Raw genomic sequence first — 22,333 nt, forward strand, 5'->3', positions numbered from 1 at the left:
TAATTATGGCTGATTCTTTTTTAAATACAATGCTTTTTAAAAATAGACAAATGGAACATAGGATTCCAGTTATCATATAGCAGAGCATTGCTTACTTTCGGTGTGATCATGTCAACCTCAATTTGAAGAATGAGTTTAAGTTAGTATAAAATAGCCACTGGTCAACAAAGTTTGTTTAAAAAAATTAAATAACCAATTTAAATTGTGTGTGTTTTGGTTCTAAATTAGTTTAAAAGAAAAAAATATTTAAATATATTCTGTAAAGTTATGTCTACATAAAGGCCACATTATGTATGTTCCCAAATAAATTATACAGTATTCTTAACCGCTCTTATAATCGACCAATATAGTTTAGAATGCAGGAAAGTATCTGCTCTCTTGGAACAAGTGAAGAATAATACATGTTTGGCTAGAAAAAAGTACATATGCCCATAGGAAATAGAAATAACCGAAAGCGGATTTCAGTAGGGAATTTCCAGTTTTTCAGACACTTACTGTCTATTTTAGGTTCTTTCTAAAGATCGCATACTGTCCACAAAGCAGCATAGCCACTGAATGTCTGCCTGCCTATTGTGTGTGCTGTAGTAAAGTACATAAAATTGCTTTTCAGCTTCAACAGTCTATAATAATTCTGCCACTTGTACATGAGATATTCATTAAAGCCCATTATACGCAGTCACTATAACGCCATTTAACATGTCAACATTCAGTGTTGACAGCAGATCAACATTGATGATGTTGACATAATTAAAATGTCAAAATCAAAGATTATAACACAGTTATATACGGATATATGTTGTTCCAGTAAAGTCTAATATATCGATTACTTGTATGTAAGTTATATGTTATGCCACTGATTTGTACTGATGGATGTGACAAAATTAGTGTATGGTGTTCTTTGCTTCCACAAATAAAGTTTTACAAACAAAAAAAAATGGCAAAATCATTAATGCCGACACCTCCAAATGTAGACACTGACAGAACGTTGACATTGGAACTGTTGACATTGCCAAGAGATTTAGAGGTATATTTACTAAAGTGAGAGTTTTTAGAAATGGAGATGTTGACCATAGCAACCAATCAGATTCTACTTAATTAACCAGTACCTTCTATAAGATAATAGCTAGAATCTGATTGGATTAAAGTTAGTGTTTGGGGAAAAACAGCAGTATGTCGACATTCTAACAATATTGACATAACAAGTGTCGACATGATGAATGTCAACATGGTCATAGTTGACATAATGAACATGTTGACATTATGAATGTCAGACATATATACTGAACCCAAGTCCACAAATATTTGCTAAAACACCAACTTTTATCTGTGTATTCTATGTTAGGGTGGGTACACACTCGGATGAGATTGGGATGATTTGCCGTATAGTAATGACAAATTGTCTTCATTGTCTAATGAGTATCCACAATTACGCACTCCCACGGATCGCATACGAGATCTTCTGGTTGGCCGTGCTGTATGGCCAGTCAGAGAATATAGTAGGTGGGGCTGTGCAGTTTAATGAAGGACGGAACGAGGTATTGTTCGGTCGTTCATTAAATCTTGTAGTGTGTAAGGCCAATCTGTGATGGTACGGGGCGAAGGGAAATCGTCCCAACTATCTGCATGATTGACCGTCCTTCTGATGTGTACCTGGCCTTAGACAATGAAAGGAAAAATTTGACTGGCTGCTGTTGTTTAGAGCATATTTTTAACCGATATGCAATGTTAAGCTGGGTACACACTTAACGATGTGTACCCAGCAGATGTTTCGTGCGGCGGGTCCAGGCAGTAGTGCCTTGGCAGGCTTGGGTGTGTTGCCAAACTAGGTTCTGATCCTGTCAATCACACTGAGTCACATGATCATACCATGTGTGCATGGCCCTTCAGATTTACCTGCGTTACTCTGCATAAAGTACACACAGCGGCAGCCTTATGCCCTGCCCCACCCCTTATAGAGCTACTACTCATGTATTAGAAGGAATAAAACACCCTTAGTGTGGGATTTAAAAGTAAAATAAGCCACTGTGGAAGAAGGAGACCACAAAGTTTACCTCCACAATGAACTTCTTGCTTTTAGTGATCTGTGTAAATGTTCTCTTCTAAAGGACATGGCATAAAAGTAAATACTATGGATAGCATTCAGTGGAAAGTATAGCAGCCCCATGCCTACAGTATTACACACTGGTGAAGGGTTCTGGTTTAACCGTCAGGCTTCCAACCAATTAAACTATAATGTAGTAAACTCATGCGGTTTCATATTAAAACAGTAAGTCTTGGACCTTCTGTGCAGTATTTGTCTCTGCTCGGTTGCACAGTTGGTGGCAGCGATCTGCCATGATAGAGACTACAGGAGATGGTCTTCTCCTGCTGACTTAGGACACTAAGGTGTAAATTTACTAAAGTGAGAGTTTTTAGAAGTGAGTTTTAAAAGTGATGTTGCCCTTAGCAACCAATCAGATTCTAGCTATTATCTTCTAGAAAGTGTTAGTTAAATGTTAAGTAGAATCTGATTGGGTGCTATGGGCAACATCACTTTTAAAACTCACTTCTAAAAACTCTCACTTTAGTAAATTTACCCCTAAGGGCGGTATTCAATTGTTTTCGCGGTCCGGATCTCCCGTCTAAAGTGACGGGAGATTGCGGACCGCTATTCAATTGTTACTGCTTTTCGCGCTGATCGCGCCCAAAGTGGTCGGGTTTAGCTGTGTAAATTGGCTACCCCCGACCAAAGTACTGGGTGCGATTGCGAAAAGTGCCGTTTGGGCGCCCAAACAGATAACTTTTCGCCCACTTCAACTCGCAACCCCATGGGGCTGTGAGCTGAAATGGAACGCTGGCAGCTGATCGCGCCCGACAGGAGCAACAATTGAATAGCTCCGTTGGGCGCGATGTGGGCTGGAAACAATTGAATTCCGCCCTAAGATGCCAATCACACATGCTCTTGTTTAGCACTTACCACTGTGATGCAAGACCCACCTTCCTGAGCAATGCCTACTTTCTTTAAATATAGGATCAAATGCTGGAGAACTTTATTTGATATGTGTTGAACACCCCACATGGAGTAAATGTAGATTCTTATTTTGAAAGCCATTCACTTCAAAAGATAATTTTGCAGCACAAAAGACAATTTTGGATGGTTTTAAGTCGGCGGGTACAAATCAGATGCTGCCCTTTGCAACCTCTTCAGAACCTCTCTGATGTACAATTGCTATCAAGTTCAGTGATCAGTATTTACTGCAAGGAGAGAGAGTAATTACCCCATCCGTTATTTCAAGACTAGTATTCAGCTCTGCAAACCAGTGTCTTTTATAATTAGTAACAGACATTGGTTAGCAGTCTCCTAAGTGTAATACCAACAACAGCTGTTTCATAGCACAATGCTAAATATGCCTATAAAAGTCCAGAGACCATTCAGGCTAGGAGATCACAGAAAGCCAGCAGTGACACATGCATAGGTACATCCACTGAAATATTTATTGGTTTCAAATTATAGAGTAAACTGTGCAAGTAGTGGGGCAGAAACTATTCACATGCAACGGTGTAATTTGAAGGAAACTGATGCTACGGACTTTCCAAGGAATGAGAAGTTAATTTGACATTGGGTAGAAGGAAAAGAAGGAAAATATGTTGGACTGTAGGGGGAGAATTGAGTTCGAAAAAAATATTATACATATAAAAACAATATACCGTCCAGAGTGTCCGCACTCATAATAAAGTACTTGAGGTTGGGGTGCTCCAAATTAGACCAAATGGTCCTAGTATATCCTCAGAAGATATAAGTCAGCTCCTGGTGATGGTGGTCATACTTCCTTTTGCTGCATGATTTACACATTGTCTGGCTACTATGTCCTGATGAAGGTCCCCTAGCGGACCGAAACGTTGATTGTATGCACTGCACTTTATGTCACCTGTGAGGTATGATTAATAAATTGGTAGTTGTTTTTGTAATACTCTGGAGAGTGCCTGAATTCTTCTGTGGATATAAAAACAATATATATAGGGGACTCCCTAAGACACACTCTCAACACAGAGACAGACAAGGACATCCTGCATTCTCCATGCTGCACTTTGTAAGCCGCCTGCCGGAGATCTCCATCTCCTTTTCTTGCTTTAAATGTCAACACTATTCATCCATTCTCTCTGTCTTGTTGCTGTCATCTATAGCCCTCCGGATATAATTTCACAAGTCCTTGACAACTTGCTGCCTAGAAAACTTATTTTATATTCTTTGACCTCCCCACTTTCCTATCAGGTGATTACAGTATTTCCACTGACAACCCCACTGGGGATGCAGTAAGAATCCAGACGACTGGGATTCTGGTGTTCAGAATACAGGCGCCGGCATCCTGACCGCCGGGATCCCGAAGGCAAGTACTGGGGTTAGTGGGAGAGTTAGGTCTAGGCTGATGGGGGATGGTTAGGTTTAGGCACTAAATGGGGGAGTTAGGTTTAGGTTGCAGCGAGGGAGGGGTAGGGGTTAGGTTAGGCTTACTCACCTCAGTATTGTAACCTGGATGCTATCGTCGGGATTCTCCCAAGCGCTGGCATCCCGTACCCATCCCCACCACTGACTCTGTTGTCACAATACTTATTTCACTTAAGCTTAGTACACACTTAAAAGACATTATGGTCGAACAGTCTATTAGGTAAGCTATGCACACTTACAAATCGGCCGCCCAATATGTCGAGCCAGACATCACAACTGGACGGGCATCTAAATATACCTACCCAGTTGAGGTGTGTCGGCGGTCCCTGCAGCCAGTGTACGGGCACATACAGATGCTCCGACATATCTGCATGATATATATCGGCATCGGCTGTGCTGCAGGACCGACCCGATATGTCTGTAAACAACGTCGTTCACAGACATATTGGGTGTACACAACCGCCGATGCACTTGTTATATACCGTTCGTTGTTCGATCGAACAATATATCTAGTAGTGTGTACCCAGCTTTGCTTCCTCCTTTGATCTCACCCAGTGGACATAGGGGCATATTCAATTACCCGCGGGACTTCTCCCGCGAGTGATTGAGGGGTGAAAGTCCCGCGGCGCTGGGTTAAGCTATTCAATAGAATAGCTTTTCCCCGCGTCAAAAAACAGGACTTCCACGCGAGAACACACTGATTCCGCGAGAACTGTGTTATTCTTGCTCGCTTGAGGCCGAAGGGCCTCGCGCAGATTTTACCTCGCACCTACATGAGGTGCGAGGTAAAATCAAACAGCGGGGTCTCAGGGACACCCGCGCATGGAATCCACGCTAAATGAATCCCGTCCAGCGCGCCAATTAGCCGCAGGGTAAACCCCGCGACTAATTGAATATGCCCCATAATCTCCCACCTACTGTTTATGACACTTACTTTACCTCATCTTCTTCCTTTCTCCTCCATCTAGACCAGTGCTTCTGAAATCCAGTCCTCGGGACACACTAACACTGCATTTTTACTATATGTCCTTGGTGGAGCACAGGTGCATTCATTACTGACTGACATTTTAAAAGATCCACAGGTGGTTCTATTTATTTTACTTACAATTCTGTGAATATACCTGGAAAACATGCACTGTTCGCATTTCCCAAGGAATGGATTTGAGAAGCACTGGTCTAGTCTATCTTTAGAATGTAAGCTCTTGGACAGGGCCCTCTTCCCTTTTGTTCCTTCCCTTGCACTATTCTTACTACCAGTGCACCCTGTCTTTTGTCTCTGTCCCTTCAGCGACTCTGGCGATTCATTGAGAGCTGTTGTGCATTTCCCTGCATCTCACCACTGCCACCTGACTCTAGCTATAGAGTCCCTGTACTTGTCAATCCTTGTCTGTGGTTTTATTTTAAGACTTGTACTGTTTTGTACTTGTACTGTAATGCTTTGTACTGTTCAGTGTATGTGTGTGTACTTTATGTTTGATTGTTACCTCTTATGTCATGGCACTGCAAACTCCTTGTGATACCTAACAAATTAAAGATAATAATAACTCTATTTGGTCTCCCACTGTATAACTACAACCTCATTTCCTTCATTCTCACCTTATCTTGTGGCCACCCCCTTGCACTAAAATCCACATGTACACAGAGACACCTTAATACTTTTCACCATTCCACTTCTCATCTTCACTAAAACTACACCTATAACTACCCTGTCCTGGCCTGATCTGGCTACACCATCACCACCACACTCATAAGAGCCATAGACAGTGCAGTTCCAGCCACCACATACAACCTCCAAAAAACACAACCCTCAAACTTGTCGCACCAGCTGCACTGCCTCCTCTTCCTCTCACACACATTTTCACAATTAACAAAATCTACATAGTTACTGCAGAGAATGAACTATGTTGCTGAATTGAGAATGCAGTCTACACTGATCTCACCACCCTTCAACTTACCTCTTGCCCCTATTCCCTCCTTGCGTCTCTCAATATCTCCCATTGCATCCTGGCCTCCAATCTCATCTTTTCAACCTGTATCTCTCCACTAGCACAGTGCAATCCCTGTCTAAATATGTGCTCATCTCTACAGTCCTAAAAAAAACTACCACCACAATCTCTTAACCCATCATGGGGGTAGGGGGGGTAAGGTGCGCTCTTCCTGCTAGTACTGGTGATGACTTGTGTGTGTTTGTGAGTGGTGTTAATTAGAATGTTTCTTCTGGTGGTGGTGATGTTTTGGGAGTGAGGAGGGTGTGATTGGGTATGGAGTGTAGTTTGGAGTAATGTGAAAAGGGGAATGGAATAGGATCAAAATGAGGCCAGCGAGACACAGTAATTTTGGGCAAAATCTTTTATTGAGTAGTCACAATGCTGCTCTGTTAAGATCCCGGGCAGGTGGGTGGTGTTCAGTGATGAGTGGTGATGAGACTGGGGAGGTAGGTAGACCCTTTTAGGGGGCTCCTTCCCGTGCGGTTCAGTGACCTTGCACGTCACCCCTGCTGGACCTATGGTCGACAGTCTAGGAAGTCTCGGGGGGTGGGGGGATTTGCAGAGTGGGTTGGAACACCTGTGCGGCGTCCCGCGTGTTGGTGTGAGTCTTGGCAGTACTTACCTACCGGTAGGTTTTTTGTTGTGGTGATGTAGGTCGACGTTGCGGCCGTTGCAGATTGGTTGGAAACTGCAGGTTTGTTGGTGAGCTGGATCAGCGTGTTGCTGGTGTGCTGCAAGTGCACGGCTGTTCTGATTGGTCTGCGGAGAACAGCGACCGTAGTATGCAGCTGAAATTGGCTCTTGGTCGTGCCGCTGGTGGTGCGGAGCCAGAGGTGTGGATGGGTGAGCTGCTGGGAGTCTGGGTTGCAGCGTGTGTGCTGGGACCACCCCTGGGGGGTGGTCTGCCCGGGATACTGATTCAAAAAAAGCCACTGAGGAGGGGGGATGTGGAAAGTGTGACCGGGATGGAGCTGGTCACTGGCGATGTTGGCTGGGCGGACTTGCGGCCGGATGTGTGGGATGCTCTTATCACTGAAGGTCCCTCGTGGAAATGGGGATCGACGGTGGAGACACCCCTGGCCAGGAGTGAGTTGCTGAGCACGCCTGGGAGCAGGGGGGGAGAGGGGCTGGTCCGGGGTGGAGCCGGCCACTGGAGGTGTGAGCGGTGCGGACCAGCAGGCGGGTGGGCTGAGAGCTTTCTGCACTGGTGGTCCCTGGTGGGGATGGGGATCTTTAGTGGAGGTCAGCCTGGATCGGTGTCGGGTTTGATGTGAGGGTCTCCAACGCGTTTCGGCACAGGTGCCTTCTTCAAGGAGGTGTTAACCCATCATATTTCTCAAGCTCTCGCCCTATTTCACCCCTACCCCACAAATAGATTTGACTAAAAAAACAAAAACATTTAACATTAATCGAAAATTATCTACCATTGCTAGCGCATATAAAGAATAACACATTCGTATTCCAAAAATCATATAGGGCGTTTCCTGTGTGACACACCTTATACACTGATCCGTACTGAGGAGAGTACATGATACCTGCTCTTATAATTATACATGCACATTTAGTACTGGAAATCAGGCACTCAGAGAATAACTCCGTTCAATACCTGGCGGCCTTCATTAGGAATGCAGGAAAACCATTTTGATCTTCCAAAAGGTAAGAAGTAACAGTACAATGAACCAGGGAACACGGCAACCATTTCACATCCGAGCATTGCTTACAGACAGACTATAATTGGCCATTCAAATCCAGATAGTCTATATTGCAATAACAGTGTGTGGCAAATCCCTGATACTATTACAAGGGGTTCATCTTACTCATTTTCCACCTGAATGTATAAGTCACGTATTACTGCCAGGCAGCTAGTCCATATGGGAATATCAAAATTATTTATTGAATCTCTCCTTATAGCTAATCGACCATACTACTGAGTAACTTTCTGAATGACTTGTACACAACTGCCTACCCTACTTTCTTTTCTCTCACTCCCTCCTTTATTCTCTGCAGTTGGGCTTCTACAGTCAACAGTCCCCGGGATCAATGTGACCAATGATCTATTTACATCAAAGCCTTAGGGTCACTTCTTCAGACTCATACTCCTGGATCTCTCTGATGATCTCCCCATTTTCTTGCAACCCCTCAATACACTGTGACAGTTTTTTCCTGGGTGACTGTCTATCTATCCAAACACTCCAGCAGGTACCCCTGGCACATCTTACTATCTGTTGGGGTCTACAAGACTCTTTTCTTGGACCTCTGCTTTTTGACTCTGTTCTCTTCATGAATGAATTCACTCATTCAGCCTCCAGTGTCTCTTTGCAGCGTACACATGGATGTCCCAATGCTACCTAAAGTTTAAATTGGCCAAAACAGAGTTGCTCATTTTCCATCCTTACTGTCAATATCACAAGTCAACAATTCCATCAGTCACCCAAGCTCACTGGCTGGTATAACACTTGATTGTGCCTTTGCTTTATTCAACACATCTAATCTCTGTCCCTGTCCTGTCATCTCCACATTTTATATATTTCTAGAACACATTCTACTACCCACGATACAACCAAACTCTTACCTATTCGCTCATCTTCTGCCTGGTACCCCCTCACCAAACTGTTTAACATCATCCCTCATCCCTGTTTAACCCCATACTGCAACGAGATTGCTCTCTCTCTCTCCACTCCACAGCCATCAATCTACAATTCCATACACTGGAGGCTCATGTCCTCCAGAATCCAACTCAAATTACTATTCCTCACCTGTGAAGCCTTCAACACCCCCATCCCATTACACACTCATAGATCTAAAAGGTTGTGACACAGAGTATTTATCTCTGACCTGTGACTTGCCTTGGATAACCACCTCTTACTCAAGATCCTACCATGCTGATACTCACCTATGGCATTTCCTACCAAGCTCAATCAGATATTACTCCAGGCTTCAAATATTTAAACAGACTTTGAATACTTCTCTTCACTCTGGATCCACTGTCTGGGCGATGTATCTACAGTGTGTTGTTTCAGCCCTCACGCTGACCAACAGTGTTACTTATATTAGCTCCCATGCTAATTCCCAGCGTGTTACTTCAGCTCTCACAGAACTCCTGTGTTTCTTGTAAATCCCTGCGTTGTCTTTAAAGGTGCCTATCCACTAGAAGACAAGCAAAAGACTGCACGATTACGTCATTGTAATCGTGCAGTCTGTGGTGTGCCTACACTGAACGAGCAGTCATTCAGTGTAGGCACAATCATCTGCGAACATGCTGAATCTGACGTAATCGTCAGGTTGACCAGCATGTTTGCATGATGATAGATGTCTAAAAGACCAATTTTTTAAACAATCTGCAAATGATTTTCGAACAATTTTCAAACGATTAAAGAACGATTGAACGATATCTAGTGGATAGGCACCTTTAGTGTGCTGATCAGCTCTCTAATTGCCTCTCTGTCTTCCTGTGGTTTCAGTTTTCATGCTAATTACCAGTTAGGCCTCATCTGGATCTCTAGTAATTCCCAGTACATGCCTGTATCCACATTTCTCTGTGCAAGTCAGCACATGGATCTCCTGTGCTCAAGTATTCAGTTCAGTGCTCATCTCCTGTATTCAAGTATTCAGGGGGTCATTCAGACCCGCTCGCGAGCGCAGGACGCTTGCAAGCCGGTCGATGTTCCCCCAATGCACATGCGCACGACGGAGGGAGCTCCGTCGTGCGCATGCGCGAGACCCGAATAACGACGGCCAAGCCGTCGTTATGGGTCTCGCACTAAAGGGGGCGTGCTGTCGATGGTGACTGACAGCACGCCCCCTTTAGTGGCCGTGCCGGGGGCGTGGTTGCCAGACGGAGGCGTTCCCATGGGAACGCCTACCGTCTGAGTCCGGCCCCACTGACATCACTAGTGATGTCAGTGGGAGTGATTTTGGCTCTGATAGAGCCAAAATCACTCCAGGGCTTGCGGCAACGAGACCCTACCACAAGGGTCTCGTCGCAAGCCCGATGGTCGCGATGGTCTTGACCATCGCGACCATCTTTTTGGCCGCTCGCATATGCTGTGGGTGGTCACCCACAGCTATGCGAGCGTCCAGGAGGCCGCTCCATTTTAAGGTAGGAGGGCACTGATTCAGAGCGAGCGCTCTGGTCAGAGCGTCCGGCTCTGAATCAGGCCCTCAGTTCATACCCTGATCTCCTGTGCTTTAGTATTCAATTCATTTGCTGATCTTTTGTATTCAGTTAATTCGCTGATCTCCTGTATTGAAGTATTCAGTTCATACCATGATCTCCTGTGCTCAAGTATTCAGTTCACACTGATCTCATGTTTTCAAGTATTCATTCTAATGTAGTTCCGGTCTTCATGCCACTCCCAGGTACATGTCCAGACGGCCACGACCTGCTCACTTGGTGCAGCGAAACCCACATCCCAACTGGAGGGGTCACTGGTGAAGACCACCAAGTGAGTTAGACTCCGTGCCCCTGGGCAGGTCTAGCCAAATCTGGATTTGGCCGCAATAGGGAGACCTAGCACTGTCACTCACCTGCTTGTTTCCTAGGCACCCTAACCCCCTGGCATTTCCCATGCGGTTCATGACAGTTATACAGCAAAGTCAGTCTTTAAACAATTTGCTGCTTTAAATTTTGCGGCAAACTCACATAAAACACCTCCTTGAACGTAGAACCTATTACATAACCCAATGAATACCAAAAGACACAAGTACATAAAATGCTACCAAAACACTAAACATAGGAGCATCACACTAAAAAATAAATTAAGAAAAAAAGTTGAATTTTATTTTGAAATGTAATTATTATGGCTTTGATCACTTTTTAGATGTTTCTTTTGTCTGCCTCCCCACCCCTCCCAACTCCTCTACCTTACAATGCAACAAAGGCTACCAGCCCCTGAAAAATTGTAATGGTGACAGGACTTCACACTACTGGAACCTGATGCAAGTCAAAAGCGAAGACTTCAGTCTATCAAAGAACTAGAAATAAAAAAAAGTCCCATCTCGGTGTAGGATTCCACCAATCCACATATATAGCTAAATATCTACACATTGGAGCTCAGCCATACAAAGCATTTCATATATGTGCCTTTGATTAAGTCAAGTTGGCAAGTGAAGACTAAACGTGCCGTCCATCTTAGACCTTATATATCGGCTGGTGACAGTTCTGTCCTATAGAAAATTGTTGGATGAACTCTCAGATAAGGCTATATTCCCGTATTGTCTTGTACACGTTACTTTAAACATTATTGAATTATCGGACACATTACACTATAGTCAGGGCCAGATTAAAAATGGGGCGGACGGAGCTCCAGCTCTCCACATAAACATAGGTCCATCAACAGCATGATGATGACCAGCTGCCCAGCTAGTCACACAGTCAGCGGTAAATTATAAGTATTAAAACAGTTTTTCTAGTTTTCTTCAAATTAATATTTTTTTCTATTTTTATGTATTTAGGGAGAAAGTGAGGGTGATAGTGTAGGGGGTATACAGTCATACTCCTGAGATTTGATATAAAAATTATTAGAATAATACAAAGAAGATATTTATAACTTCTAAACATCTTCTTTGTTTATTGTAATCATTTTTGTAATTAACACTCACCAACTTTGTGGAGCTCCCTGGGACTGCAGGGAGACAAGAGATGAGGCAGCAACAGCGCAGCCTTGCTTTTGTATAGTCAGATACTGCTTGCAGGGGGCCACACCACGGCAGTAAGCTGCACAGAAAGGGAGCTAATAGAGGCATATGGGGGGAGCGTGCCTTGAGCACTGATGGACACCTTAGATGTGTCATGTGACCAGGAAGTGCAAAGCAGTGTTTAGAGTTCGGAGTCAGCAGCAGCAAGAGAAGACACAGTGATGCAGGTAGGAGAATAAAGTTACAGTGAGTAGGGGTTGAGACAGGCTCCCAGCACTCAGACACATTTCCATGTGTGCCTCCCCAGCCATTGACCTCACCGCATGTCACTGATACACACACACTTTCTCCAGTCATACCCACACAGCACTGGTTACAGCTCCTCCTCTTATCAGTATAGAACCTTAAACATTTACAGCCACAGGACCATGTGGCCCTTAGTCCAGCCTTAAAAATTACCTTTCTACCAAAGCTGAGTGATATCACAAAAGCTGTTTATGATGAAACAAGTCACATGGTCAGTATACTAAAGTGAAAAATCACCTCCTGCATGCATTTGGTCATTGTTATCTATATTTATAATCTACCATTTAGGTTAAATTAAGATTACATTTCAAGGTCAGTAGACATATTAACAAATACAGTTGATGACTGACAGTTCTGTAGCAAGTCACATGATCAGCCTATTAAGGGAACAAATCACATCCTACCTGCATTTCACATATCTATGTTAACTTCTATGTTAAAATAAGCTTACACTACACAATAAGTAGGCATATTAAGTTACAGTTGACAGCCGTTCTATAGAAAGTCACATGATCATCCTATTGGAGGTTAAAATCAGCATTTCACCAATGCTATCTATCATTATTTTCATATATAACTAGGCATACCATATAAGTGTAAGTAAGTGCCTTACATTGGGAGATGTCATATTTGCAGATATAGTTGAAACTGACAGTTCTTTAAAAAATGGTGACCTTTCAACCAAAGCTGAGTGACATCACAAAGGCAGTTTATGATGTAACAAGCCACAAGGTCAGTATACTGCTAGGTAAAAAAAATATCACCTCCTTCATGCGTTTTGCCATTGCTATCTAATATTTATAATACATTCATAATCAATCATTTAGGTTAAAACAAGCTGACATTACAGTAGACACTAACAGATACAGCTGATAACTGACAGTTCTATAGCAAATCACATGATCAACCCCTTGAGGTTATAAATAATATCCTACCTGCATTTCACCAGTGCTATCTGTCATTATATTCATATAACACTTAGGTTGAATAAGCATACCTTATATTGCGAGATGTCATATCAGCAGATACAGTTGATAACTGACAGTTCTCTACAAAATGGTGACCTTTCTACCAAAGCTGAGTGACATCACAAAGACTGTTTATGATGTAAGCAAGTCACATGATCAACAAACTATGGTGAAAAATCACATTCTCTATGCATTTTTCCATTATATATCTATTGATAATTAATTTAGGTTAAAATAACATTACACTATACAGACAGTAGGCATATTAACAGTAAAGGTGCATACACACGTAACAATTTTTTTTGAACGACTTGTCATTAACGATGTCATTCAATTGTTCAAAGAATCATTCAGTTTCTGAGTTAGAACGATGAACGATAATCATTCAAGCGCACTCCCGTTTGTAGTTATCGTTCATCATCCATTTCAGACTGTTCAACATAACGATTTTCATTAAGGGAAGGAATGATTTTTGACATTATTAAAATGAATGAAAATCGACGAAATCTGACTGCAAACATATCAGATGTCAGATATCATTATCTGACAAACTGGAACGCGCATCATTCATCGTTGCAGGGACATGTCAGATTTTCTTTCAGATATGAACGATTTTTAAAATCGTAATTGTACAAATCTGAAGGAAAATCTGACCATGTGCATGCACCATAACAGTTCTATAGCAAGTCACATAATCAGCCTATTGTGGTTATAAATCACATCCTACCTTCATTTCACCATTGCTATCCATCTATCTATCATTATTTTCCTATATAACATTTAGATTAAAAAAAGCATACCTTACAATGTAATAGGTCATATCAGCAGATACAGTTGATAACAGACAGTTCTCTACAAAATGGTGACCTGAGTGACATCACAAAAGCGGTTTATGATGTAGGCAAGTCACATGGTCAGCACACTGAGGTGACAAATCACATTCTCCATATCTATATCTATCTATCTATCTATCTATCTAACATTATTTTCATATATAACATTTAGGTTAAAACAAGCATACCTTACACTGTGAGATGTCATATCAGAAGATACAGTTGATAACTGACAGTTCTCTACAAACTGGTCAGGGCCAGAGTATCAATGGGGCAGATGGAGCTCCAGCTCCAGGACTCCACATAAAAATAGGCCCATCATCAGCATGATGATGACCAGCTGCTTTACACAGTCATCTATCAATTCTAAGTATTAAAATTGTTTTTTTAGTTTTCTCACAAAATTAAATTTTTTTTTAATATTTTGTGTATTTGGGAAGACAGTGGGGCTGATGGTGTAGGGGTGTACACACCTACATGGCTCTGGCCACACCCACACAGCACTGGTTACAGCTCCTCCCCTTTGCAGTATAGGCCCTTGAACATTTTCAGCCCCAGGCCCATGTGGCCCTTAATCCGGTCCTATGCATCCTGATTTGTTTATTTTTAACCCCATAGATGCCTGCATTTGGAATACTGTCCTGTCTTTTTTTTTTTTTTTTTTTTGCAGATTGCAAAAGGAAAGAAAAAAACTTTTCTAGGGCACGCTTAAAAAAGATTAAAGTGGTATAGTAGTCCATTCATTATTCATCATCATCAGCTGTCCTTGCGAATGCCTTGGAGAAAATTAGCACTGCCGAGTCTGAACTGGGGTTCACGCAAAAGCACAAATCCCCGGCACCTGGCGATAGGAGCTGGGCAGTGGTGGAGGGATCCAAATGGATTCTTCTTTGCAACAGGGGACTTCTTCCCATAGGAAAGGAGCAGGGTGCGGGAACAAACGTCATTTGAAGATGGTGGATGTTCCCACAGTCGAGCTCCGAAAATGTAGTATTTTTAGTTGTGGCATGCAATTAGAATCTCACACAGACAATGATTTTCGGCTGTTTTGTTGCAAGTACCTGAACACTTGCAGGCAATATTATCAGTTATAGTAACTGTGGGGTCTAGTTACTAAGCAGTGTTAGGAGACAGAGTGAAAAGTGATAAGAAAGTGGTAAGGTGCCAGCCAATCAGCTCCCAACTGTTATTTTTCAAAACACAGCCTGTGACATAACAGTTGGGAGCTGATTGGCTGGCACCTTATCGCTTTCTTATCACTTTTCACTCTGTCTCCTAACACTGCTTAGTAACTAGACCCCTGAATGTATGATTCAGCTATTTTCAATACTATGGATGGCTTGGCTAATTGGCTAATGCCAATACTTAGACCCTCAATTCCAAAGTTCATTATTTTTTCCATTGAAGAAACCACACACTAGCTATAGAGACACGTGGCAGCCCCTACAAGATATAGAGATAAGACTTTGCTTTTTTTAACTATTCAAGATTTTACACTTTGCATGCTGTAGCAGTATAATACCTCTTTTCCACCAAAAACCCAGGTCCGACCTGGGTTTTTGGACATGGTTCCAACCCTTGTCAGACCCAGGTCAGACCCATTTACACTGCACCTTTCATCTGGGTTACTCCCAGGTCAGCCCTGTTCACACTGAACTCCGGTCTGCCCTGCTAAACCTGTGAGGTTATTAAAAGTGGGAGGTGACTGCTCCACAGCCACCAATCAGCTCATTTTAGGCATGATCCAGGTCAGATAACCCGGGTTGCACCGTTTACACTGCACCATTACCCGGGTCCATCCTGGGTCCAACCCTGGTAGCTACCTGGGTTGGATTACAGGGTCACTTGACCCAGGTTATTTTTCAGGGACCCATTTACACTGAGCTGCGACCTGGGTAGACCCAGCAAAAACCCAGGTTTTTGCTCTGGTGTAAAAGGGGTATAACTATTTAATTGAATGAATGTGCACATAATTTATCGAATATCATCAATATAGGCAGGCCCGCACTATAAATGTGAGCTGTAATGAGAAGAGAATATGGCACCTATTTACAGTGTTGGACTGGGGCATGAAGGACCCACCGGGGGAAATGCAGTGATAGGGGCCCATACTTAGGGGTGTGGCCAGCCTTCAGAGGGGGTGTGGCTATCTCCACAGAGGCTTGGCTAACCTCCTGTGGGAGGCACATATAGAAACCATTGTAATTCCTACACCGTTCACCCGATTTGGATGTAATTACCCTCAAATTAAATCTGAAATTCTACAGTTAAAGCATATCTTGTTTGTTTCATTGCAAAGCCATTGTGGTGGTGAATAGAGGCCAAAATATGAAAATTCTGTCAATGTCCCAATATTTATGCACCTGACTGTATTTATGCACCTGACTGTATGTATGTATGTATATATATATATATATATAGATATATATATGAAATAGAGGAGATGGCACTCAAAAATCGCTGTTAGCAGGGGGGTGCTTGGTCCAAAACAAGTTGCAATATGAACACTCTGCAAGCAAGCAAGCTAATAACCTGCAGAGTAAACAAAAAAATATGAGATATGGTAAGAACTTACCCTTGTTATCTCTATTTCTACGAAGTCCATAGGGTTCCACAGGATTCCTTGGGTTATAGGTGATGACGTCAGGCATCGGGCACCATAGAGTTAAGTTTTCAGCCTCCCAGGATGCACTAGGGTCCCCCTCCTATACCCCGCCCCCGAGCCAAGGCATCTCAGTTACGTACCAAGCCATAGGCCGGAGGAGGAGAAGGAAGAGAGAGAACAAAGATCTGGACACATACAAGAATAACATTCTCACCAGAGGGAGACGGAAAACCCGGTGACCAGAGTAAAGCCCATCTGCAGCACAGGTGCGACAGGGCGGGAGTCCTGTGGAACCCTATGGACTTCGTAGAAATAGAGATAACAAGGGTAAGTTCTTACCATATCTCATATTTTCTACATCAGGGTCCATAGGGTATCCACAGGATACCTTGGGGATGTCCCAAAGCAGTATCCTTCAAGGGTGGGGACGCTCCTGTGCTGAAAGGAGAATCCGCCGCCCGAAGGAAGCATCCTGAGAGGCAAAGGTGTCAAAAGCGTAATACCTCAAAAATGTATGGACCGAGGACCACGTGGCAGCTTTGCATATCTGGACTGCAGAGGCACCACGTCGAGCTGCCCACGAAGGACCCACAGACCTAGTGGAATGAGCCCTTACAGAGGAAGGAACCGGAAGGCCTTCATGAAGATATGCTTCTGAAATGGCCATACGAATCCAGCCTGCCAAAGTCTGCTTTGAAGCAGGCCAACCCTTTTTACGGAAGCCATAGAGGACAAACAAGGCGTCCATCTTCCTAAACGAAGAAGTGCGGTCAACATAAATCCTTAAGGCCCGCACAACGTCCAAAGTGGCTTCACCCACCGACAGGTCAGGTGAGTTAAAAGCCGGCACAACTATTTCCTCGTTGATATGAAAATGGGATACAACTTTGGGAAGAAAATCCGGATGAGTGCGCAGCACCACCCTGTTCCCATGAAAAATCAAGAAAGGGGGTCTACAAGAGAGAGCCCCTAAATCAGAAACACGTCTGGCTGAAGCGATGGCCACAATGAAAATTGTTTTAGCTGTCAGCCATTTAAGATCCGCTGAGCCCAGTGGTTCAAACAGCGGTCCCTGGAGAGCCCTCAGGACCACAGCTAAATCCCAAGGCGCCACCGGTGGAAGAAAAGACGGCTGAATTCTAATAACACCTTGCATAAGGGTGCGCACTTCAGGGATCATAGCAATCCTACGATGGAACCAGACAGACAGGGAAGACACCTGCACCTTCAAAGAAGCAAGGCGAAGCCCATGGTCTAGTCCCGCCTGTAGGAAGGCTAGCACTCTAGACAGACGGAACTCCCGAGGTGCATAACCTCTCGGTCGACACCATTGGAAGAACGTATGCCACACACGATGGTATACTCTTGCAGAAGACGGTTTCCGAGCTCTCAGCATAGTGCGTACTACAGAGCTGGAAAACCCCCTGGACCTTAACATGGCTGTCTCAACAGCCACGCCGTCAAAGACAGCCGAGTCAGGTCCGGGTGAAGACAAGGACCCTGTGACAGTAGGTCCGGTCGTAGCGGCAACCGCAGAGGGATGTCCACTGACAGACCCTGAAGGTCTGAGAACCAGTGCCGTCTGGGCCACGCTGGAGCTATCAACAGGAGCGTCCCTCCTTCCTGTTTGAATTTCCGGATTACCCGTGGAAAAAGGGAAAACGGAGGAAAGATATAGGCAAACCGGAACGTCCACTGGACGGACAGAGCATCTACCAGAGACGCCTTTTCGTCTCTTGTGCAAGACCCGTACACCGTCAAAACTTGTTGTTGTGCCGTGGCGCCAGGAGGTCGATCTCTGGAAGACTCCACCTGTCCACCAGAAGTTGAAAGAGGTCCTGGTGCAGAGACCATTCCCCCGGATGAAAGTCCTGGTGACTGAGAAAGTCGGCCTCCCAGTTGAGGACTCCCGGGATGAATACCACTGATATGGTCGGGAGATTGCGCTCCACCCAGATCAGGATGCGGGACACCTCTACGAGTGCCGCCCGACTTCGGGTTCCTCCTTGCCGATTTATGTAGGCCACGGTGGTGGTGTTGTCCGACTGGACCTGCCCAGGATGACCGTGGGTAACTCGATGGGCCTGCTGGAGAGCATTGAAAATGGTGCAGAGTTCCAAGATGTTTATCGGAAGCTCCTTTTCCGCCTGAGACCATCTGCCCTGGAACAAGTGTGGACCCGAGACCGCTCCCCAGCCCCGAAGACTGGCGTCCGTCGTCAATAGGACCCAGTTCGCCACCCAAAATGTACGACCCTTGTTGAGATGGGTCGTCTGCAACCACCAGGCTAGTGACAGGCGAACCTCCGGAGTGAGCACCATTGTCTGGGACCTTAGACTCCGAGGCAGTCCATTCCATTTGGACAGGATCAATTGCTGCAGAGGTCTGGAGTGAAACTGGGCATATTCCACCATGTCGAATACTGACACCATGGAGCCCAGTAACCTCATCGCCGAATGCAGAGACACCCGGCGACTCTGCAGACAACTGCGCACCCTCAACTGTAAGGCAGAGATCTTTTCCCCCGTCAAAAAGATCCTTTGCTGTCCAGAGTCCAATAAGGCTCCGAGGTGCAGAATCTTCTGAGAAGGGATCAGGGTGGACTTCTGCCAGTTTATTAACCAGCCGTGCCGTTGGAGTACCGCAATTGTCAGGTCCAAGTGGCGTAGAAGGAGCTTTGGAGATCCTGCTACCAACAGAAGGTCGTCCAGGTACGGCAACATGCGGACTCCCTGCAGGAAGCCGCCATGACCGCCATCACCTTGGTGAACACACATGGTGCTGTCGCCAGCCCAAAAGGTAACGCCCGGAACTGGAAGTGATCGTTGCGGATTGCAAACCTGAGGAACTGTTGATGGCGTAAAAGAATAGGGACATGCAAGTAAGCGTTCTGTATGTCCAACGACACCATGTAATCCCCAGGCTCCAGCGCCAGAATGAGGGACTGTAGGGTCTCCATCCGAAACTTCGGTACCCGCAAAGACCTGTTGAGTGCTTTGAGGTTGAGAATCGGACGATACGACCCATTGGGTTTCTGCACCAAAAACAGATTAGAATAGAAAGCCTGGCCCCTCTGGGAGAATGGAACAGGCACTATAACTCCAGCCTGGAGTATAGTGTGCAAAACCTTCCGCAGTTTCACGGCTTTGTTCCAGTCTGATGGAAGACCCGTGGTGAAGAATCGAGCCGGGGGTCTGTGCCGAAAGGAGAGGGCGTACCCGTGAGAAACCACCTCGAGAACCCAAGTGTCTGTCGAGGTAACCGACCAACACTGAGCGAACTGCAGCCAAATCCAAGGCAATTTCAGCACATGGAGTGACAGGCACAGTGAATAAAACAACAAATAACAAAACGAACACGATGCTATTCGTTAATCAACACAATGTTGCCAGCAAATTCATCAATACTACCGCCAAACGTCTTTGGCCGTTAATTAACACTGACAATTCCATCAAGTCATTAAAAACTTCAAGGATCATGCTGGGCTACAAACGAGGGAAAAATTTGAAAGATTGGCTTGTCCACAACGATATTAACTATGGTCCCGTCATCCCTGAACAACATTTTTTATCCAAAAAACCAGGATGCTATCGGTGCACTGGGTGCACGACATGCAGTTTCATGGAAACCGGCCCTGATGTGGTACACCCTCACTCGGGAAAACGTTTCCCCATCAGACATACATTAACTTGTACTACCAAATGCGTGGTGTATATGATCCGGTGTCCTTGTGGACTGGCTTACATTGGGAAGACTACTTGCACTGCCAGAATTAGAATGGCACAACATCGCACGGCAATTCGACAAGCATTAGAAGGAAAGGAAATAGACCAGCCAGTGGCTCGTCATTTCAAGAACTTCCGACATTCACTATCTACGCTGGTGTATAAACTAATTGTGCCCATTAACAAATGAGGTGGGGACAGGGACAAGAAGCTGCTACAACTTGAAACGTTCTGGATTCATAAAATGAACACTATATCACCATTTGGTCTCAATGAGCAACTTTCCTTTTCATGCTTCTTCTGAGGTTTTCCTTTCATCACTGCCACTTAGTGCAGTCATATTTACACGTACAGGGTAGTAGTTACCCATATCTCCAGTTGCATCATTGCTATGTCTAATCCTCATGCTTGTATCTTGTTTGTTGTTTCTTCTCTTTTCAATGTCGAGTGGTATTGATTTGTTTGGAGCCATCTACTGTGTGTTGATTCACTGTTGGCTCGGTTTTTGGCATATGCAGGACTGTCACACTTGGATTCATTATTCTTTTGCTACAGCCATACTACACTGGATACGCCTTATACCGTCCGATCTTTGAAGCTAAGCAGTGGAGGCCAGGCTAGTACTTGAATGGGAGACCATCTAGGAATACCTGGTGCTGTAACATAGAGTTATCCTTTTCTGTTGTCAGTCCATTTGCATTTGCTGTCACTTTTTCCTGTATACACACAGTGGATGGACTCTTATCGGATTCATCCATTTGTGCAGTTTGTTTATTATTTATTGTGGGCGCTGCAGAGTTGCTTATAGATCCACCAGGCCAATTACATCGTGGACCTGCCGGTGCCTGGGGACTTGCTACGTGCTCCACACCAGTTTCATTGGGACAAGGTCAGAACCACGTAACAGAAAGCATTAGGGTTTGATTTATCAGTTCGGCCACTCGGAAGTTATGTTATTGATATGAGTCCACGCAGTTATTTTTCCATGGACATTTGCATAGTTGGATTACTGGGCATCACATTATTGTGTGAGCTTGTCAAAACATTTGACTCATTGGGTCTGATTGCCTACATTATCGGATATATATGTTACTTACCTGTGATCGTTTTAAATGTTACATGGTGTAAATGTTGTCATGCAGCACATTGATTACATGATATCTTATTAGAATGTAAATTTGGATGCTATAAATCAACATGCAACACAAAGTTATTTGTGTATTTTTATTTGCCTTCAATCTGTATTTCACTGTTTGCTTTGCCACCTCACCGGGACTCATTACGTAAGGAATCAAGGTGTTTGCCTTGTTACAGCGCTGACATGCTGTCTCCCCAGTGCGCGCTGATAGCAGTGGGGATGGCAGCATGCTTCTGTTGCAGAGTTATGTCTGTGTATTTATGTTTGGTTGCCATGGTTACTTACCATGGCAATGACGCTGTGCGCGGTTGCATCATTATGCAAGTGCCCTGTCCCGCGCTGATGACGTCATTTATTGCGTGGTGAGTGGGGTACATTGTCATTATGGGATGTCACTGGGTATAAAGGTATGCACCGTTTCTTCTGTTCTTTAGTTCTTGATAAAAGTCGCCAGACTGAAACGTTGAACTTTGACCTTCCTGAGTCGTGAGTCTTTTTTATCAAAGTCCTGTGAGTGCCGCCGTCATTTCTATATATGTTTGGCAGTTTGTCCATTGGAGGGCACCCGGGCAAGTACCAATTTTCTGTGGAGTGCCGGCCATTTTTTGCATTATATATGTATATATATATATATATATATATATATATATATATATATATATATATATATATTTCAGACATGTATGACTGTAAAGTTCAACAAAAGT

General features: G+C 44.2%; 1 protein-coding gene and 1 pseudogene across 2 annotated transcripts in view; one reads left to right on the forward strand and one right to left on the reverse strand.

The window, feature by feature from the left end:
* The window catches only part of PRORP (protein only RNase P catalytic subunit), a 187,591-nt gene that overhangs the window by 119,415 nt on the left and 45,843 nt on the right, over positions 1-22,333 (reverse strand). The gene's annotated exons all lie outside the window — the stretch shown is intronic.
* Positions 21,036-21,153, forward strand: LOC148526435 (5S ribosomal RNA; annotated as a pseudogene).

This window comes from Taudactylus pleione, unplaced genomic scaffold (genome assembly GCF_031769625.1).
Source record: "Taudactylus pleione unplaced genomic scaffold, aTauple2 ptg000096l, whole genome shotgun sequence".
Taxonomy (NCBI): Eukaryota; Metazoa; Chordata; class Amphibia; order Anura; family Myobatrachidae; genus Taudactylus; species Taudactylus pleione.